Source organism: Triturus cristatus, chromosome 7 (genome assembly GCF_964204655.1).
Source record: "Triturus cristatus chromosome 7, aTriCri1.1, whole genome shotgun sequence".
Lineage (NCBI taxonomy): Eukaryota > Metazoa > Chordata > Amphibia > Caudata > Salamandridae > Triturus > Triturus cristatus.
In genome coordinates, this window is record NC_140590.1 from 1,750,633,255 (window position 1) to 1,750,655,607 (window position 22,353).

Consider the following 22,353-nt stretch of genomic DNA (forward strand, 5'->3'; position numbering starts at 1 on the left):
GGACTGGAATGGGTGGCCCAAGAACAGTAGAACCCTCCCCTGTAGAAGCGCCCCCTGCAACATCAGCTTCCAGCTCTCCTAAACAAAATCTGTGCTGAGTATTGAACCATTAAATAAATATCATCGGGAAGCTTTAGGCCACAAGATGTAAAACTTATTCTGGGTCAAACAAATGAGTGGTTGTATTTTGAGCGCACCCTGAAGTAAGGACACAAGTCATGCTCTCTGACACGAATTAGTGCACTGACCTAAAAGATGTATTCTTTAGAGACGCCTCAGCTGTCAATATGTATCTGCTGCCTCCTATCTCCATAGCTGATGCAGCAAGTGGCATGTGTCTGAGCCACTTGCTCTGCAATCTTTGACCCTCTGGAGTCCCATACACTATCAATCAATCAATCAGTGACACTTATAAAGCGCGCTACATACCCGTAGGGTCTCAAGGCGCTGGGGGGATGGGGGGGGGGGGGGGGGGGGGTGCCGCTACTGCTCGAACAGCCAGGTCTTCAGCTTCTTCCTGAAGGAGAGGTGGTCTTGGGTCAGGCGCAGGTCGGTCGGGAGTTCCAGGTCTTGGCGGCCAGGTGGGAGAAGGACCTTCCTCGTGTAGTCGCTCTTCGGATGCGGGGGGACGGCGGCGAGGGCGTCGTTGGCTGATCGGAGGTGGCGTTTGGGAGCGTAGAAGTTGACTCGGCTGTTGAGGTAGCTCGGGCCTTGGTCGTGTAGGGCCTTGTGTGCGTGGGTGAGGAGGCGGAAGGTGATTCTTTTGTTGACGGGGAGCCAGTGAAGGTCTCTCAGATGTCCGGAGATGTGGCTGGTTCGTGGGATGTCGAGGAGGAGTCTGGCTGAGGCGTTCTGGATCCGCTGGAGTCTCTTCTGGAGCTTGGCGGTGGTACCGGCGTAGAGGGCGTTGCCGTAGTCCAGTCGGCTGGTGACGGTCTTCCTGGTCTCGGTGGGGATCCACCAGAAGATCTTCCGTAGCATGCGTAGGATGTTGAAGCACGCCGAGGAGACGTTGTTGACTTGCCTGGTCATGGAGAGGGAGGAGTCCAGGATGAAGCCCAGGTTTCGTGCATGGTCTGTCGGTTTGGGTGCGGTGCCCAGGGCAGGAGGCCACCAGGAGTCGTCCCAGGCGGAGGGTGAGGAGCCCAGGATGAGGACCTCCGTCTTGTCCGAGTTCAGTTTCAGGCGGCTGGTTGTCATCCACTCGGCTACCTCTTTCATCCCTTCGTGCAGGTTGGCTCTGGCGGCGGCGGGGTCGTTGGTCAGGGAGAGGATCAGCTGGGTGTCGTCGGCGTAGGAGATTATGCTGAGGTTGTGTTTGCGTACGATGGCCGCGAGGGGGCTCATGTAGACGTTGAAGAGGGTGGGGCTCAGAGATGATCCTTGGGGGACGCCGCAGATGACTTCGGAGGCCTCTGACTTGTACGGTGGAAGGCGGACTCTCTGTGTTCTTCCGTCGAGGAAGGAGATGATCCATTCCAGCGCCTTGTCCTGGATGCCGATGTTGCTGAGGCGCCGTACTAGGGTGCGGTGGCAGACCGTGTCGAATGCCGCGGAGAGGTCTAGGAGGATGAGGGCCGCTGTTTCTCCCTTGTCCATCAGGGCTCGGATGTCATCTGTGGCGGCGATGAGGGCGGTCTCGGTGCTGTGGTTGGCTCGGAAGCCGGACTGTGAGGGGTCGAGGGATCCGTTCGTCTCGAGGAAGGCGGCCATCTGCTTGTTGACGGTCTTCTCGATGACTTTGGCTGGAAACGGGAGGAGCGAGATGGGGCGGTAGTTCTTGAGTTCGGTGGGGTCCGCTGTGGGTTTCTTGAGTAGAGCGCTGAGTTCGGCGTGCTTCCAGCTCTCAGGGAAGGTGGCGGTGTCGAAGGATGTGTTGATGATGTCTCGCAGGTGGGGTGCGATGACAGCGTCGGCCTTGTTGAAGACGTGGTGAGGGCAGGGGTCGGTCGGTGATCCGGAGTGGATGGAGTTCATCGTGCGGATGGTGTCTTCGGTGATCGGGGTCCAGGCGTGGAGGGTGGTGGTGGGGGGCGGTTGTTCGGTCATGGTGTGCGTTGGTTGGTTGTTGAAGCTGCTGTGTATGTCCGCGATCTTGTTGTGGAAGTATGAAGCGAGGGAGTTGCAGAGGTCTTGCGATGGGGTGATGTCGTTGTTTCCTGCGCTGGGGTTGGAAAGCACACTACCGCGGAAGAGGAATGCTATACTGCTGGTAGCCTGCTCTTCCACACGAGATTGCTGCCACAGCTGCTCTCCATAGAGGGCTTTTCCAAAACGCAAGTGACCATGCTGCTCGCGTTTCTAAAAAATAGCAGCTGCAAACGGCCTCTTGCATGATGTGAGGTGTGCGTGTGTCACAATAGAGACGGTGTGCTCTGGAAGTTAGAGTGCTGGCACACAGCCTACAGGGAACACTAACTAGACGCACCATTTACACAACATTTAGATTCAGCCTCTCCCCAGGAGAAGAGAGGTGAAGAGCAGAGTCCAGGGGACAGTGATGATCAATCACGTTTCATCAGCCACAACCCCCCTCCACCCGCGCCTTGAGACCCTCGCAGGTGTGTAGCCACGCTTAGCAAGCACGGATTGATTGACAACACAGTTGTTACAGAGAAACAACAGGAAGGGTAGTTAGAGAACGAAATTCTACGCCACAGTGAAGAGATCTAGATGATGCTAGATGGAATAATGATGTGGACATGGCTGAAAGTGTGGCACGATGGCCAGAATCCCAAGAAAGAGATAGGACTGACGATCAACTTCTACCATGGTGGTAGAAATTGAAGGGGAAAGGAATAGTTTCACCAGAGAGTGTTCAGGAATGGTTGTCATGAAGTGAGGATAGGAGAGACGCGAGACAAGTAGGAAGAGAAGGATATTGTGATCTTTCAGGACTAATTCAGGGACGTTTGGGAGGACGGCAAGAAAACTCTATACATAGGCGTGTAGAGAACATGGGTGAAATACTTAGATCCCCAAAAGCTAGACATTCCACTTATAACATTAGCACTCAAAAAGGCCCCCATTAATTTTGATTATACAAAGGGTGCAATGGGATTGCCTAATCGCACTAATACTAGAGAGGAAAGCAGGGCATGTTCTCTAAAACTAGGAAACCCGAGCAACAGAACTAGAGCGGTTGCGATTTCAGGGAGCACATGGCCAGCCAGCCCCAAGATGGGATCTTGTGAGACTATCAGAGGATTGACACTACATGACAGGCCAGTGCAGCAGATGAGTGTTCAACAGTTTTGAGCAGCACGGATCTCACCCCTAGAGAGATAGTTGCTGAAGGAGAAAATAGTTGGTACAGTGTTGTACCGTATGTGGATAATTTGGCAGACTAGACTAAAGGGTTAGCTCCACAGATGAGTTCATGGCCACAAGAAGCGTCTTTTGATTCACGTGATATGGCAAATGCGGAGGATTGCATTCTTTATGGTGATGGAGCGTAAATGTTTAATAACGATTGCCTCGATCAATTCTCACCATTATATGAGATTTATGAGAATAATCTTGATTAAAAAAAGTGCAAAATGGTTGGAAATGAAAAAACATCAGATTTTCTACTGCCTCGTAAAAGCATGCAAAGAGGTTATGAAAAGGTGAAAAAACAAATAACTTTATTTGCACATTCAATGAAAACACGCGTTTAAGAATTCAAACATGATTAACTAGGAAAATGTGCCGATGATTTCTAAATGTGATAAATGAAACTAATGCTTCCGTAAAGAAACACTTAAGGGGGGCGTGGCTTGAGCCCGAGGAAGATGGCGGCATTCCTGTGACTTGCTTGAGGTGACAGGGCTTTGAGGGATTTTCTGGCTTCACCGAGTCTTGAAGGTCTGCAAAACTGCATAATTTATGGTCGGAATGTAAGAGCCTCTAAATGGAATATTTTCGTCTTCTTTCTGGCAAGCTTTGACCTTTTATTAACCTTTCTGCTCACAGCTGAGGTATCTGTGACAGCTGCTTAACTACCAGTGCACGCACAGCTGGCCCCGGTTTCCTTTCAGTTTACATTTTCAGTGGCAGCATAGATTTATGGAGGTTAACAAATTAAACTAACATGAGAAGAACTCTAAAGTTAAACTCTGCAGTGATTTATTGCCTCACTTTGCCTTGCAATAACCCTTCTGTGAAACATAATCACAATGAGGAGATTATTTCCATCGCACTCTGAATTTCTTCAGAAAGGAGCATTGTTTTATTCCTTTACTGACCCGGTTCACTGATTATGGATGTTTCACACTAGAAGTCATGTATAAAAGTGAATTTGGACATTACTCCCTTGCGCTTGTATTAACAGGCTTTGGATGGGCATTTCAGCAACCTTGTTCCTGTATTGCTAATATGTGTATGTGCAAATATCTGCATTTCTTAGCTGTGTTCCTCTCAGAACCTACAATGTTATATGATTGTACCACGAGATTCTTTATTTAAAGTGGCTTTATTGGATATGGTATTAAGCCAAGCATGTGGTATGGTTTGCTTGGGCATAGCCACACTCTTGTAATGCATTGTGGTGACTTACATTTCATACATATATTCTATTCCATTTAAGCATACAGATATCACTTTTATATTTCACTTCATGCTTATTGATAAATGAATATTTTGATATTCTGTCATGCGCCAAATGCACGCAAATTCTGTTACAGTGTGCCTTGCCCACTATTATTAGGTGGAATTGCGCACGTAAGTTGTACCTTGCAGTTTTGCATAACCTTTTCTGTATAGGTTGTAACTCTCCCCATTGCATGGGTAGGTTAAAAAAAGGTATCTTCATTGCAAATATCTTCATCGTAGATTTATTGTCCATTCAAAGCCACGTGTGAACTTCATTAAAATGGAGGACTCCCAAACATCGACGCCCCAAACAGCTGCTTCTTCGAATACGACTAATGGCTCCTCCTCTCTTACTAAAATAAAAACTAAACGTTTTAAACAAAATCCACCCTCTCCACCGAAGCCTTCTTCGTCGTCTCCATGGATCTCCTTCTGGAGGAAATTCGAGCTCTGCGGCCATTTGTTGAAGAGACAAATTCTAAAATACAAATCTTAACCGATGGATGGGAAAAATTGGAAGAAAGAGTCACCAAGGTACAACATAATGTTGAAACTCTCAGTGCATGTTACAACAAAGTAGACATCTTTCATTCCCAGATTACATCCTTGCAAAAACAGGTTGAAAGCCTTGAAAATAGAAACAGACGCAACAACCTCCGCATTTATGGATTATCGGAAGGCACGGGGGGATCAGATCCCATCTCCTTCTTTAAAAAATTTCTACCGACCGTACTAAATCTATCGGAGGGCACTACTCTCAATATACAACGTGCTCATAGACTGGGCCCACTGCATTCAACATCCTCAAGCACGAAAAGACCAAGAGGAGTTGTATTGTATTTCCTTGAATATACGGACCTCCTCAAAGTGCTTTCCGCAGTTAGGCTCCTGAAGCGCATTTCATTTTCAGGTCATCAACTGTTCTTCTCGCAAGACTATCCAAATCCACAGCAGATAGGCGCAAAGAATTCCTCAATATGCGTCCAGCGTTGCGTTCAATTGGAGCTCGTTTCGGATTGCTTCATCCTTGCTTGTTTAAAGTCACTCTCAACAATAACACCACGACTTATGAGGACCCAACAAAGCTGAAGAGTTTCCTCAATGCACAATGCCCAGAAAAGATGGACATTTCCAGCACTCGCTTTAAATAGTTTTTCTTCTGGAATATATTTGAATAGGGATTGAATCCTCAGTGTGCTGTTTTAACTATAGAAGTTTAGTATACCTTTTGCCATGGTATAATGGATTGTTTGATCTCATTAATCTATAAATAGCTCTTCTTCTGTTCTATATTGGAATAAGGTTTAGCTTTTCAGTACGTTTTACTTACAGAATTCTAGAATGGATTTTGTCATGGTATAATGGTCTGCTTGCTCATTATTTTTTTCCATTTCACATTATGACCTCATAATGTCTGATGTCATGATGTGTTGTGACATATTCCATCCTGTTTATATTAACCATTTGTTGTTTCTTTTTACATAGGACCTAACCTCATGTGCTTGACCTTTTAGTTTTGAATGTTGTTTACATCCCAAAGTCTTCCCCGCCTTACCTGATGGAGTCTGGGTACGTCATTGTTCCAAGTGGTCTCCCCCCCCATCCTTCCATTGTTTTGACTTCTTTATGGATATGATCCTTTTTCTTATATTCTTCTTTACAGCTCTCACCCTTTCTCCTTTTTTCCCCTCTTCTTTCTTCTTATCATACATGTTTCTATCATTTGCCTCTTTTTCCAATCTTGCTTCTTCCTTTTCTTCATCTTTCCCACCTTTTCAGCTTCTCTCAATTGGTTTTAACTTTTAATATCTTCGTACCTAATATAAGGTTTACTTCAATGTTTATTATAGTTCTTATTGTTGAATTATTCACATGTACTATTGTTCACAATTTACAAGATTTTATTGGTTCACTTATGTTTTTATTACTTTCATCTCACAAATGTTTTTGAAAATGGTCACATGGAACGTCAGAGGCTTGTACTCCCCCATTAAGCGACAGAGAGTCTTATCTCACCTCTCCAAATTAGATGTTAATATTGCGTTACTGCAAGAATCGCATCTCACCGAAGGCGAATCACTAAAACTCAAAAGAAATTGGGTTGGTGAAATCTTTTTCTCACCAGGAGATGGCAAAAGGAATGGGGTTAGAACTCTTTGCCACAAAGCACTTAATGCCAAGCTTGTATCTCAAGAATCCGACAGAGGGTAGGTGGATTCTCACTAACCTCCTGCTGGGGAAGACCCCTCTGTCTTTGCTTAACATTTATGCCCCTACTAGCGGTGATGCCACGTTTTGGTCTCGTATATCTCAATTATTGCTCAAATACCCATCAGAAAACTTTATTCTTGCAGGAGACTGCAACCAAGTGATGGACCCGTTTATTGATAGAAATTCGAAATCCCCCTTTATCCCAAACACGCCACACAAAGTTTTCACACAAACTATTCAACAAAGAAACTTATTAGACTCATGGCGCCTGTGCAACCCATCCACAAGAGAATACTCCTTTTTTTCCTCTCCACATCAAACACAATCTCGAATAGACCATATTTGTATTTCATGCAACATTTCCCAATCCTTACGTTCTGCTGACATAGGCCCTATACTCATTTCAGATCATGCACCTGTTTCAATTCGACATTTTAAATCAATCCACATTGCCAAAAAAATGGCGTTTCAATAATTCCTTACTCCTTGACCCTAATTTCAATTAATCTTTTACCTCCTTCGCTCAAGAGTTTTTTCACATTAATTTAACAAATGATGTCTCCTTTCATACAGTGTGGGATGCCTTTAAGGCCACCGCTCGGGATTTCATCATTAGATTTGTGTCAAATAAACGTAAAGTTTCCCGCATATTACATAACACACTTCTTGCTAAGATTTAAAAATTTGAGCACTCCTTCCACACCTCCAAATCGAAGGACTCCCTTAAAGATCTCATCACTGCAAAAATCGCTTTTAACAAATCCACTACTGAACAGGCCTCCCTATACTTACTGAAATCCTCAGCAAAGTATTATGGTGGCCAAAATAAATCAGGCAAACTTCTAGCCAATTATCTAAAGATTAAACAGAAACTTCATATTGATTCCATTATATAGGATGGCCAAGCACCGAAATTCAAAGACACCAAAATACTCCAAGAATTTGTACATTTCTATCAATCCCTTTACACACCAGAAAACACACCCTCAGATACAGACATATCCCAATTTTTCTCCACAATTCAAAAACATATTAATCCCCAATTAGATTTAGCCTCTTTGGAAGCTGAACTTACACAAACAGAATTGTTAAATGCTTTAAAAACTCTTTAAAAAGACAAGGCCCCAGGCGCAGACGGCTTCACAGTGGAATTTTATTTACATTTCGTTAATCTATTACTACCACACTTACACACTCTTCTTTCTTCCTTTATCGCGTCCCGTAATTCCACTGGCTCTTTTTCCGAAGCCTTGATCTGTCTGATACCAAAGGCTGATAAGGATTTACGTTACTGTAAGAATTATAGACCTATATCCTTAGTTAACGTAGATTATAACATTATCTCGAAAGCTCTAGCCCTAAGATTAGAACCACATCTTCCCATGCTGCTTGGAAAAGAACAGTCCGGTTTGTCAAGGGTCGCAACATCACTGACAATACACGCTTATTCTTTGACATTTTATCTAAATCGTCACATTATCCGGACTCCTTGGCGGCAATTGCGTTAGATGCAGAAAAGGCCTTTGATAGGGTTTACTGGCCTTTTATCTTCCACGCTCTCAAATGGTTTGGGTTTGGACCGAAAATTATTTCTTTAAATCGCCCTACTTTAGCCCAAGGCCGCCATATCTACCAATGGACTAATCTCCCCCTACTTTAATCTTAAACGAGGAGTACGCCAAGGATGCCCCTTTTCTTTTCAATTTGGCCTTAGAACCCTTTCTCTCAAGAATACGCCAGAATAACTCAATCACAGGTTTTGTCTCGGATCCTCAACAAATTAAGCTGGCAGCATATGCTGACGATATTTTAGTTTCTCTCCAAACCACAATCTTCACTTACAGCTTTCATGGGAGAGGTGGAGGCCTATGGACTGGTATCTGGCTATAAATTGAATAGAGGAAAATGCGAGATATTACCCTTAACCAAATACACCTTTAAGGATGATTTTAAGATCTCCAACTTTACTTGGAGCCCTAAACATATAAAATATCTTAGTATCTGGTTCTCTTCCTCTATAAAAAGACATCTATCTCTTTAAACATAGACAAATGTTCTGCCAAACTTAAAACTTTAGTCGCAAGATGGCATCCCCTTAATCTCTTAGTGGGGTCGTCTGGACACAATCAAAATGATGTTGACTCCGATAGTTTTGTATATCCTTTCTAACATTCCACTTTCCATTCCATCTAAATTCTTTCAAAAGATTAATTCTATTTTGACTTCTTTTTTATGGAATGCTAAAATACCAAGAATGGCGTTACAGAAATTAACAAGACCAAAATCTGAAGGCGGTGTCAATTTCCCCCATTTCTCCAATTATCACAAAGCCTTTCAGTTACGACAACTATCAAATTGGATCACTAACCAATCTGAAGATAAACCTTTCTGGGTGGATCTTGAGACCTCGTTTTTAGCTCCCTTCTCATTTCAGGAATATCTCTCCTTTACTCGCAAACCACAAAAGCTCTCTACTCCCATAATTAAGCAATCCTGTAAACTACTATCCACTGCACCCCACTTAGTAATACATAATTTAGACACTTTTCTCAATTCCACAATTTGGCACAATAAACAAATCCTTCTCAATAGGAAACCTATATTTTGGAAGGCTTGGAGAAATAAAGGTCTACTCTGGGTTCATCAATTTTTAGATCAGGGCGCACCCATTCAATTTACGCAATTACAAACTCTTTATCATTTGCCTTCTTCCTTTAAACCTAAATTTTTGACCTTGCAGAAAGTAATACTTGATACTTATGCTAAACTCAAATCTTCACCTTCCTCACCCTCCCACCCCCTTTTCCCATGGCATAACTTTGCACATAAACCCCAAAGCCTCCACCATTTATTCCCGTTTAATGGTACCTCCTGAGAGGCGAGACAAAACCAAAGTGGAGCTCTTGTGGGAATCCGTTCTGGGAACAAATTGGCCGATCTCTTTTTGGAACAGAATTTGGACGAAACTTAGGAAATCATCCAGAGCGGCCAGCACAACACAAACACTCTTCTTTATTTACAACAGATTGTTTCTTACCCCCACATACCTAGATAAAATACACAACACAAATCTCAACACTTGCTGGACATGTTCCCAGGTTCACGCTGATCTCCATCATATGCTTTTCACATGTTTTTATATTCTGGAAACAGGTCTGGCACCAAATCAACACTATATTTCACACCACGATTCAACTCTCCCCTACAAACATTTTCCTAGGTAGTTTAACAGCGGACTGGAAAACAAGTCAATCCGAGTTACCACTTATTGATTTGTTAATAGCTGTAGCTTTTCAGCAAATATAAAAAAAACTGGAAAAATTCCTCTAAATTGTCCTATTTAGCTTGGTGGTATGCTGTATGTCACAATCATCGCCTCGATACAGCACTCGTTCATCCTATCTCTCTTGCTACCAAACGTTCTCACCTTTGGGGCCCACTCACACAATTTCTAGACGATACCGTGAAGAAAACTCCTTTACCTGCTCCCTCACAACAAGAAGTGACCAAGCCTCCTTGACCTCCTATTGTTTATTTATAATTATGTTTAATTTATCAATTTCTATTATATATATTTTTTTTTTTAATTTAATTGTGTATTTGACATGTACTGTTATTTACGATTTCTGTGAACCTCTGCTTGTATTCATATATATATAATAATCTTTATTCGGTTATATAAAAACAGTTATAACCATAAAAGCTTTTACAAAAAACATATCATCCTCAGTATACACAAAATGTGAAATTGTTTAGGTTAACATAAATACTTTCAACCCAAATTAGATCTATGATTATAAATGCACTTTAAAAACATAGCTACACTTTTTGTGATCAGTGTAGTATTCAGAAATTGTAGGTGCAGCATAGCAGGACGACATCTTCTAAAACCAAGCGTTCTTAACAACGGGGTCAACCATAAATTGCGATGGACAACATAAAATTTACAAAACAAAACAGTGTGCATAGTTGTTTGTGTTGAAATATCATCGCAAGGGCACATCACTAAAGTTCGTTCCCAGGAATTACGTTTTGGGAAGGCTAAAAGCCTATGGAAGACATTCAATCTGAAACGCGTCAGCAAGAGGCGCTCAAATTGGGACTCAACATAGGTCAGGTATGGTTCAATGGTGAGAGAAGTCTCAACCATCAAAGAATGTTGGACCGATGGTTTACTTGACTCTTTTATGATCCGTAATTCTTCCAGATGAGAAAGGGCTCTTATTTTTAGATCTTTCTTCGAAATCTCGGACATTAATTCGGGATTAACATAATATTTAATCAAATCTAGGTCATTAAAAAACTTTTTTATGTACAGTAGCCATTCTATTTTTCCTGCGTGCTCCAGCGTCATGCAATCTGCTATAATCTCCTTTGTGAGTAGATTTTTTGATGACATCCAAATACGGCGCCACAATAGAAGAGGTTGGACTTTAGCCAAGTCTTCGATGTGGGCCATACCAAGTTCGGCATGACAAGAAAACGTAGACACACGTTTGGGGGTCATCAGGAGAAATCTCATGAAAACATTCTCTGCGATTTGGAGTACGCTCGTGCTTTTATGGCCCCACAAACCTGCCCCATAGAGTGCGATAGAGTGGCATTTTGCTGCATAAATGCGAAGAAGTTCTACGGGTGGTCTTTTCCCTAATTTCTGGGAAAATTTTATAAGTGCCATTATTGCACGCAAAAGATAATGTTTTCTAGCATTAATGGCCGCTTTCCAATTAAGTTTTTCATCAATCAATACTCCAAGGTATGAGTATTGGTTAGTGGATTCCAACATCTCTTTGTTTAGGAATATGGACTTTCCCCTTTTCCTGTCCTTTCCCGCCACCATTACATACGTTTTTTTGATGTTTATTTTTAGGTCCAGAGTATCCATAAACTGAGCATACCTATCAAGGGATTTCTGCAACTCTCGCGGGGTGCGCGCTAAAATTACTGCGTCATCCGCGTAGAGAAGCGCTGGAATTAGGCGGTCTTTTACTCGAGGGAGGTCCTGGGCCCCCCTCAACATTGCAACCTCCAGACCGTTGGTATACAGAGAGAAGAGGAAGGGGGCCAGGACACACCCCTGCCTCACACCGCGTTCCACCCGAAAGGACTCAGATACTTCGCCCTGTGTACCAAAACGGACCCTCGACGAGGGATTAGAATATAATGCCCGAAGGAGGGTTACAAGGGCTGGATCTATTTCCATGTCAGTTAGGACAGACCAGAGCTTTGAGTGGGAGACGCAATCGAAGGCCGCGGAAAGATCGACATATACCATATACAATCTGCCTTCTTTTGCTGTTACGTATTTCCCCATCAATAGGCTTAAGTTCAGTGCCTGTTCTATAGTTCCGAATCCTTCTCGGAAGCCAAACTGAATATTTGATAGTATATTGTGGTCTTCTGCCCAGTCTTGAAGTCGCTGTAAGACCACTCTACCCAGCACTTTACCGAGGGAATCCAGTAATGATATTGGCCGATAACAGGAGACCTCATCTCTATTTCCCTTCTTAAAAATCGGAATCATAATTGATTGAGTCCAAGTTTCAAATAGCCCATGCCTCATTGTAGCATCAAACACCCTTTTTAGAATTGGTGCCCATAGGTCAAGTTTAAATTTAAAAAAGTCAACTGGGACACCATCTGGACCGGGGGCTTTTCCTCCTTTACTGGCTTTCACTGCCTTAATTATTTCGTGTAATTCAAAGCTTAGGGGGATCGGAAATAGGATGTCTTGAGGACTATCCTCCTTCTTCTCATCTAAATCGGCTGTTTGAGTTTTACTGAACACTTTAGCAAAATGGTTTACCCATGTCGGGCCATCAATCGCTACTTCGATTGAAGGCTGATCACTAGAGTCGGACAGGAAGGGAGTCTTCACTATCCTCCAGAACAGCTCTCCATTTTTAGACTGAGAGCTCTCGTGCAGTTGATCCCATAGGGATTCTTTTATTTTCCGCTTCCTTAATCTGCAAGCTAGACGGTAAGAGCTCCTTAGCCGGCGAATTTCGTCTTGGTCTCTTACAGATTTTGACAGTGCTTTTTTCAAAAGTTTATGAGCTGCGGTGCATTCGTGACTAAACCACCCTCTTTTATCACCTTTTTTCCCTTTATTAGTACAAGTTAAAAAATTATTTACTTTCTTCAGGATTAAGCTAAAATTAATCAACAGTTCTTTTTGGTTGGTATTGCTGTCTAGACATTTCATAATCGCCGGGTAAACCGCTTGGACCACCTTCTTAGTTATTGTTTCTGGTTCAATCTTGCCCCAACTTATGGCATAACCATTTTGTTTTGCCAAGCAAATATTGTTTTGGGCAAGAGCAGACATCAGCGAGTATGGTTTAAATTTCCCCACATCAAGGATTAGGTTAAAAACCAACGCTGCATGGTCACTTAATGCATTAATTATTAATCTAAAATTCTGTGCTCTACTGCCCAGCGTAGCTGTGATCAAAATATAATCAATTGTTGTCTCCCACCCTCTCCCCAGATATGTAGCCTGCAATTGTCCTGATAAAGTATTAGAATTATTTAGGATCATTAGACCTAGTTCCGACATCATTTCGTTAAGTAATTCTCCTAACTTTGTATGACTGAAATGAGTCTCGTAATTATCAGATTCTTCCCCATCACCACAAGAGCAACAGTTTGACACGTTACAGGGGTGATGATTAAAATCACCGCCCCACACAATACTAGGGACATCTGTCCCTTGTATTCTACTAATCAATGTAGAAAGTTTGTTACGGATGGCCTCAAGTAGTTCTGGTCTCTCTGATTCTGGAAGGTTGTCATAGGAATTTACTAGAAAAATAACCCCCTTCCCCTCAAACGAAAGTTTTAGGATCTGATGGTTAGTGTGTAATCTCAGGGGAGTGACTTTTAACCCAGGTATGGTATTTTTTATAAATATCGTCAAACCCCCCTTCGCCCTGCCATGTAAGCCTGCAATAGCCGATGAAAAATAAGTTTTATATCCCAACAGATGTTGTTCGTTGGTAGACCATGTCTCTTGGAGACAGATTACATAGTGATCTTCGACAAACTTCATGAGAGTCCCATCCAATACTTTGTCTCGTAAACCCGCAATGTTCCATGACATAAACTGTACATTGATGCAAGCGTTTCTTGGGTCTGAGCTTTTACAAATATTAAGTACTTTCTCTACAGGCGAAATTTCTACCACTCTTAGATCTGTAACCCCCGCCTGTTTGGGTGATAATTGATGTGACCTCGTTGGAAATGAATCAGAATCCCTATGCTGTAGGGGGATTGGTACAGAAGGGGGGGTCCTAGTTTCTTTAGAACTAGTTTCCACGGGTTCAGATACATGGTCCGAATTGTTGGAAGACGAATGGTGAGATGCAATGAATTTTCTAGTTTGGGTCTCTTTGATGTTAAGTCAATCTACATCTTCCAAACCGCACAGAGCGGCATAAGGATTAGAGGTAGGAATATTAAATCTCTGATATGTCTGAGAATTATTATTCCTTGGAGCCTGGTTTAGAGCTTGAAATGGTTGGTAGTTATTACTCATAGGTCTACTATTCAACTGCGGATAAAAAGCTTGGTTATGTACAGCTTGGAGAGAGAAACGACGATCCATTTTGCCCCAATTCATAAGAAGATCTTGTTTAACATCTGGAGTGGAGTAAGCGATCAGTTCTCTAGGGTAGAAGTAGTCAACCAGGTGTGTAGCAATTGCGACCTCCCCTCTAGCCTCGAACCAATCACCTATACATCTGACCGCTCTGTGATCTCTAAAATTTATAATTATCACGTCCCCCTTCTTATCTTTCGGTCTAGTACCTACCCAACATGTACGTCTCACCATAAGAATTTCCCCATTTATGTGTGCAGGGAGGGGTCTATTTTGGTTCAACCAATGCATGGTTTTGTTTTTTAACGCATGGAAGTCCTCCCTTGCACCTGATGTTAATTCTGGGACCCCCGTCATGATAACTGTATATGGGGCTGATTCGGGGGGTAGGTCCACCCTTCTGCTTACTGGGATAAATTGTGGCTGGGTTAACCAATCACGCTTCTCTTGATCTGTTATATCCTTTTTCTTCGTGATAGGTGTTACCGAAGAATGAGTTCTATTTTTACTTTTTTGTTCTTCGGTGTCCCGATGAGTGGCAAATTTCTGTCTATTGCCCACCTTATTGACCCCTTCCGTGTCTCTACTATTTGTTACGTGCTGTGTCCTACCTTGATCTGCGGTATTATTAGATGGTATATCCGCAGAGTTTACCCCCGAGATGGTGCGCGAATTTGTCAAGTGATCATCCGTAAGAGGTCGCGCTACCATGGGAGGAGGAACGTGTTCCTTCATGTTATTTTTAATCTGGGTATTGGTGAATTCAGATATAACTAGATTATTCATTCCCACTTGTTTACTTAAGTCCTCTAGGTGGAGGGTTATTAATCTGGACCTTTCAAGAAGAGGAAGTAGAAGGGATTTGACCATTGTCTCTAGTTTAACAAGTAGGTCGCTCAAGATATCCGGGCTGGATAACAATCCTGGAGTGTTTGTGCATGGAAGAGGAGTGTTTGTTGCTACGGAACCTACGTGATTCTGTTTTTGTGTGAGCGATTTAGCTTTTTTCTTTTTCGTCAAGAGTGGTCTAGTAAGTATGCCTCGTCTCTTTCTTGTTGGTTGTCTATTTGCCACTGGGGGGGGAGGAGATAGCTAAATTGGGTGAATCTGAGAGCCCCGATAAGGTAAGTGTGGTAATATTATCATCGGGCAGGGGGACCTCGCCAAGGGAATTAACATGAGACGTGCTTTTTGTTATTCCAGGCGTTGAATAGGATCTAGAAATTCCGGTACCCACATTCACCACCTCTGGAGATAGGATTTTACCAATTGTGCCCAGTGAGGAACGCTTGCCTGTTAAGAGGTCTAAAGATAGTCGTTTTTCCGTGTCCGCTATCTCCTTCTCCAAGACAGTAGTCACACGCTTGAAAAATTGGTCAATAGTTCCAGATACTGGGCCTTTAGAGGTGTTTACGGTTAGAGTACGCGACTTATCAGCACTTTGTGACATGATGTTATAATGCGGTAGAGCTACAACAACAAAGATACCACAGTAAGTCAGTGTCCACAACAGGCGAACGTTTCAAACAGTTTAGCTCAGTGTGTGATAGATGCTCTCACCATTGAAGGAAGGTTAGGGGGGTGGCCCGTCCCGTCCACGATCGTCCTCGGACGGCCTCAGACGGCCCACCCTTTGCCCAGGCTTCGCCCCAGTCTGCGCCCCGCTCGCGTCCCGCTCACGCGAGGAGGGGCGGAAGTCAAATAGCGGGAGGAGGAGGGGCCGGGAAGAGGCACCAGGTGCGTCCTATGATGGCGAGGCAAGGCACCCTGGGCCTCGCAGTCCCAGCGAGTAGTCAAGAGCAGCCTTCAAGGGTTTGTTCCGCCGGCAATTTCCTTCGGCTCCAACCACGTTAAAATCAAGGTCTTTAAAAGTGTCCACGTTCTGCGCCTACGAGCGGCACCCGCGAAGCGGGGGCCGCGAGGCGTTTTTGAAGAGAAAGCTTGATGGGAGGAGGGGCCGGGAAGAGGCACCAGGTGCGTCCTATGATGGCGAGGCAAGGCACCCTGGGCCTCGCAGTCCCAGCGAGTAGTCAAGAGCAGCCTTCAAGGGTTTTTTCCGCCGGCAATTTCCTTCGGCTCCAACCACGTTAAAATCAGGGTCTTTAAAAGTGTCCACGTTCTGCGCCTACGAGCGGCTCCCGCGAAGCGGGGGCCGCGAGGCGTTTTTGAAGAGAAAGCTTGATGGGAGGAGGGGCCGGGAAGAGGCACCAGGTGCGTCCTATGATGGCGAGGCAAGGCACCCTGGGCCTCGCAGTCCCAGCGAGTAGTCAAGAGCAGCCTTCAAGGGTTTGTTCCGCCGGCAATTTCCTTCGGCTCCAACCACGTTAAAATCAAGGTCTTTAAAAGTGTCCACGTTCTGCGCCTACGAGCTGCTCCCGCGAAGCGGGGGCCGCGAGGCGTTTTTGAAGAGAAAGCTTGATGGGAGGAGGGGCCGGGAAGAGGCACCAGGTGCGTCCTATGATGGCGAGGCAAGGCACCCTGGGCCTCGCAGTCCCAGCGAGTAGTCAAGAGCAGCCTTCAAGGGTTTGTTCCGCCGGCAATTTCCTTCGGCTCCAACCACGTTAAAATCAGGGTCTTTAAAAGTGTCCACGTTCTGCGCCTACGAGCGGCTCCCGCGAAGCGGGGGCCGCGAAGCGTTTTTGAAGAGAAAGCTTGATGGGAGGAGGGGCCGGGAAGAGGCACCAGGTGCGTCCTATGATGGCGAGGCAAGGCACCCTGGGCCTCGCAGTCCCAGCGAGTAGTCAAGAGCAGCCTTCAAGGGTTTGTTCCGCCGGCAATTTCCTTCGGCTCCAACCACGTTAAAATCAGGGTCTTTAAAAGTGTCCACGTTCTGCGCCTACGATAATCTTCCACATTATCCTTTTACTATTTTAATGGATATTATATATCGTTATTGTTCTTTATTACACCTTCATGTAAATAACTGCATATATGAAGTATTGTTTTTATGATCATAATAATCTTTTCAATAAACCTTTTCTTGAACTTAAAAAGAAACACTTGAAACGATTTTAATGTTTAGGTTTAAAGAGGCTTGATAATTTGAAGATTCGCAGTTTTATCATAACAATATGTGATACAACCGTGAAGAACAAAAGTGACACGCATATTAATCTGTTTTGAAAAATAAAAACATGCAAGATATTTTTTAGAGGAACATAGTATTGTCATGTAACTTAAGAAAAGACTAATGAGTGAATTAAGAAAATTGAATTATTCATATTAATGTGTGTTTATTAACCTTAATGTGATAATGATTCAGCAAGTTTCATGTAGGTCTCAAATGCATTCTTTTCCTCCTTTCGAAAATCAGAATCTAGGTGAAGTAGTCATTTCAGACTCTATGGGAACTTTTCATGAAGTTTCTTTTTACGCATGAGAACAATAGGTTCTTTTCTGATTCAGCAGCGCTTTTGACAGAAATGTATCAATACAATTGCAAACCAAGAGAGAGTCTGGGAACGGACAGACAGTGCACAAGTGAATTTTCTTACTTCCGAGGAGAAGATTAAAATAATTAAGTTTTTGAAATTGATGATTTGGCAAAAGGAATACTTCATGGTTCTGGATTTCTTAGGGATGTATTGATCACACCATGAGCAGCCCACTGTGGACAACCAATGGAAACCATATCGAATGATGGGAAAGGATACTTTGTGGGTGTAAACTGAGAACTTTTGAAAGTATAATTGCCCCCTTGGAGGAGGAGTCGGGCTGGTTATCTTTTTCAATTTCCCTGCCTGGCAACCTGTCGGACTGAACTCCGATTTATTTTTCCTATGCCAAACCCATATGAACTGAATTTTCTGAACTAACTCAATCTGTACTTTGCCGGCTGGTGAAGTGCGCAGGTATAACTCTTCAGCTGGAGAGTTATGGACTCATTCCTGTGACTTCTTACATTTCAACTCTGCATATTTGCTTTGTATAACCTAAATGCTGAATTTGACGTTCTCGCTCTCCCTCTCTCCCTCCCTAGGAAATCAGCATATGTCTATTTTATTGAATCTGTATGGCATTATGTGACTGATTGTACTAAGGGATAGCTATGAAAGAAACTTAAATGTGATTTGTGTTTCTTGACCATTCAAATTGAGGCTTAGATAAGTGTTTTACATGAGCAAACTTTATCGTATTTGGGTCATTCTTGATGTGAATTTCCTTGTCGCAAGTTTTATCATTTGGGGTCTACAAAAGATGTTTGTAGTCAGTATAAATTCGGCCTCTTCTTATTCCAGGTCCTCATAAGGTTTTGCCACATGTTCTCTAAATATCCAGCTCACATAAAAGATCCACTGGAGGACCAATGGCAGTTTAGTGTTTGTCAAGGGCCCAGAGAGGAAATAGATCGAGATATGATGAAAATGATCCAAGTTTAATGAAAATAGTTTTTGCCCAGCTTCACACTGCATCAATGGGGAGGGTGATCAAGGCTGACATTATCCCTACATGCGGACATGTTTGCACATGTGGCAAAAAATATGCCAGACAGCACAATGCCTAAAATTCTGCCAGTCCCATGCATCAGGTGCCCCTGAGACACAAGGTACCTGGGGCACCCCATTATGCTTCTTGGCCACAAACGGACAAGGAGAATCTCAAGAAATTGTTACTGCCGCTTACAGAGGAAGCAGGGGAAATGGATCAGAGCTTTTAAGAAGCAAACTGCAGGTATCGCCTTGGCAGTAGGAGACAAAGAATTTGCTTATCTCTTTTTGAAGATGAAACGGACACTGTTTTTCAGAGAGCTGGAGTGAGTAGTGTTACTCTCACTGAGACTGGATATGATGGTTCTCCGTTTAACTTGGTTATGACAGTAGTTTGGGATCAGCTGACGCAAATGTATACAGACAGACCAGATATTGGGGCCCTCCTGGCTCGATCAATGCAGCTAAATGAGGCCCTAACTCAGGTTCTTAGTAGGATGAAAGAAAGTGGACCCAAGAAATAGGTCACGGTTGGGAAGTAACAGGAGGAAATACCCTTTTATTTTACAATGCAGTGAAGAAAGGGTTACCTCTGGTATATAGGACAACCTTGATAATATATTGGCACTGGAAGCCAAGCCCTGGACAGAGATACAGGCCCATATACTCCATTTTTGTAAGAAGTAGGAGAAAGAGAAACAAGCAGGAAGACAGAGAAAGCAGCAGCTAAGTTAGTACAGCAAAAGTTGCCAAAGAAAGGAACAGAAGATGGAGCTGTAGTAGCAGACACCACTCAGATGACTGCAAAGTCTATGGGATCAGTACTAGGGACTACCCAACGACAGTACCCGCAACAGCAGGCTAGTGTAAGGGTACAAGAACGTAGCAGAGGAGGGTGAGGAGGAAGAGGCAGGATAGGCCTCTAAAAGGTTGGATCAAGTATAACCCGGTATTTGTAAGGTGCAAATTAATCCCCCCCTAAGGGTCTCAAGGTGCCTTAGGGCTCTCAGGAAGATTAAGTGAGCTATATTTCCTTGTGCAAAGTATTGCCAGTGACGCACAGGCCAGATGAGAAACCCACTGTGATGATAGCTATCAATAACCAGGAGTATGCATTCTCATATGTTATGTTAAAACATTTCTAAAGTGCATAAAATTACTTCAGCTGGAGCGTTCCAGCACTAGGATAGCTGTCCGAACAGGAAGGATCAAGAGGTACCCAGCTGGCAAAAGATCACAGGAGGAACCCGATCTCGTATTACGGAGGGAAGTCTTCCCATCTCCAATAGATCAATAGACATACAAGGATTCTCTGGGGAAGTAATGAGGGTTCTATTTACTAAACCAGTGGAGATGGAAATAGGAGAGGGGGACAATGAAGGCTGTTTTCTGCTTTCTCCAGTTGGCCCAGCTAGTCTGTTGGGGAGAGATGTTTTGGCCAAGTTAAAAATGTTTATTTATTTTGAGGCTGAAGGTACTATGATTTGTTCTACCCTTGGAATTTCACCTTCCAGGATCACAGCTGTAATAGTAGATTCCTCTACTGGAGATCAAATCAGAGTACTACTTGCTGATCTGGAAGCATTTACCACAGCAGTGTATACAATCATTGCAGATAAACCAGTTACTGTGAAGCGAGGTCCAGTTACCCAAAGAATTCCTTTTACAGCAACAAGGGCAAGATTCTTAAATGCCTGACACAGAATTAATATGGCAAAAAGAGGTCTTAGCATTAACACCAAACTATTGCGCTCCGATTGCCAGGGATCGTAACCATGTTTTATGGGCATGTGTTATATTCATTGAGCCAGGTAGAATGTTAGAGATATTATATGATCAACTGTTTGATGATGATTCTAAGAACACAGTTGAAGTCTTTCAGGATGACATACTGTTGAGGACAATATTGGTTGTAAGGACGGTAACACCAGGTAGAGCTATTGATTCTGTTAAAGATGCAGATCTTTCCCCAAGTACCAGACACCTTGTGTACTAAGGGTCCCATGATGTATGCCTTAGTCGCACAACTATGTCATTAAGAATTACACTGAACGAAAGTGCTATTCTACCTAGAGTGAGGCAGTATCCTCTTTCTAAAGATGCAGAGAAGGGCATCACCCCTACTATACAGATGTTGCTGGAGCAAGGAGTAATTTACTCTGGAGTATCGCCTTGTAACACCCCGATTTACCCTGTTAAGAGATTACTCTTGTGAGCAAGTTCTCGCCACTGCAGCCTTTGCAGGGCAGAAGTGTACCCCAATTGTCATGGGGGCACATCTGACGCTCTATGCAAAGCATACAGTGTTTGCTATCCTTCAGAACGCAAAGACTACTCTGACTACACGGAGTGTGTCAGGATATGAGGTAATACTGTCACTACTCTCTTTGAAGTTTGCGAAGTGTCATACGGTAAATCCTGTGATATTTTTTGCATAGCTTATCTTCCTAATGAATCTCATCAAGCAACAGAAGACCCTATACCAGGTAGCATTGCCTATTTTGTTGATGGTTCTACTAATATTGACCAGGATACAGGAGTAAGACATACAGCTGCAGCAGTAGTTCAAGCACAACAGCATGCCACTTCAGATAAACTCCACAGAGCAGTTAGCCCTACCAGCACGCTATTCTGCACAAGCAGCAGAATTGATAGACTTGGTAGCAGCTCTCTCAAGCAAGGAGCTGGGAAAAACATTACAATTCATTCAGATTCAGCTTATGTGACTACCACTGTACATTCCAGTATTATGAGATGGAGCAGGAGAGGTTTCCTTAAGTCAGAAGGAAGCCTTGTTATGCATAAGAATCTCCTTAAGGCATTAATAGAGGACCTTGCACTACCAGAGGCAGTTGTGAAATGTGCAGCACATACAAATGAGCAGGATTTTGTGTCTTGGGGTAATGCACTCGCAGATAGGGCAAATAAAGATGTGGCTAGGTGCACACCCCCGTCTGTGTCATCAGTTTCACAACATGGGCCTTTTTGGTGGCTGCGTGTGCCTCGCCATCTAAATCTAACTCTACCATAGATAATGTACATGCCTCAATATGTTGAGGCAGTGTGTTTAGATCTTCAAAAGTTGCAGGAGGCTGCTCCACCACATGAGAATTAGTTATGGGAGTCTACAGGATGCTCTCAGCCAAGGGATGACTTAATATATAGATAAATAAATATCTACAGGTAAACCAGTGACTCCTCGGGCTTTACTTATGATAGCTCTTGAGTTGCATTTACCAACCCACATTTCAAGAGATTACTTGTCTATGCAAATACAAGAAGACTGGTTTGTTCTCAATTTGGATGATATGCTTAGTATGTATCTTCATAACTGCACTGTCTGCTAACAATTCTCTCCCAATGCCACATTGAAAGTGATAAGTTCTACCATTCCAGGCACACAAAGTCCTTTTAAAGCTCTCCATATGGACTTCATATACATAGAAGATAGGTGCAACAACTATTGGCATCTTATTGTTAGAGTTGGTCCTTTTTCCCGAAGAATTGAAGCAGGACCGTGCATTCATTGTGATGCTAAGTGAG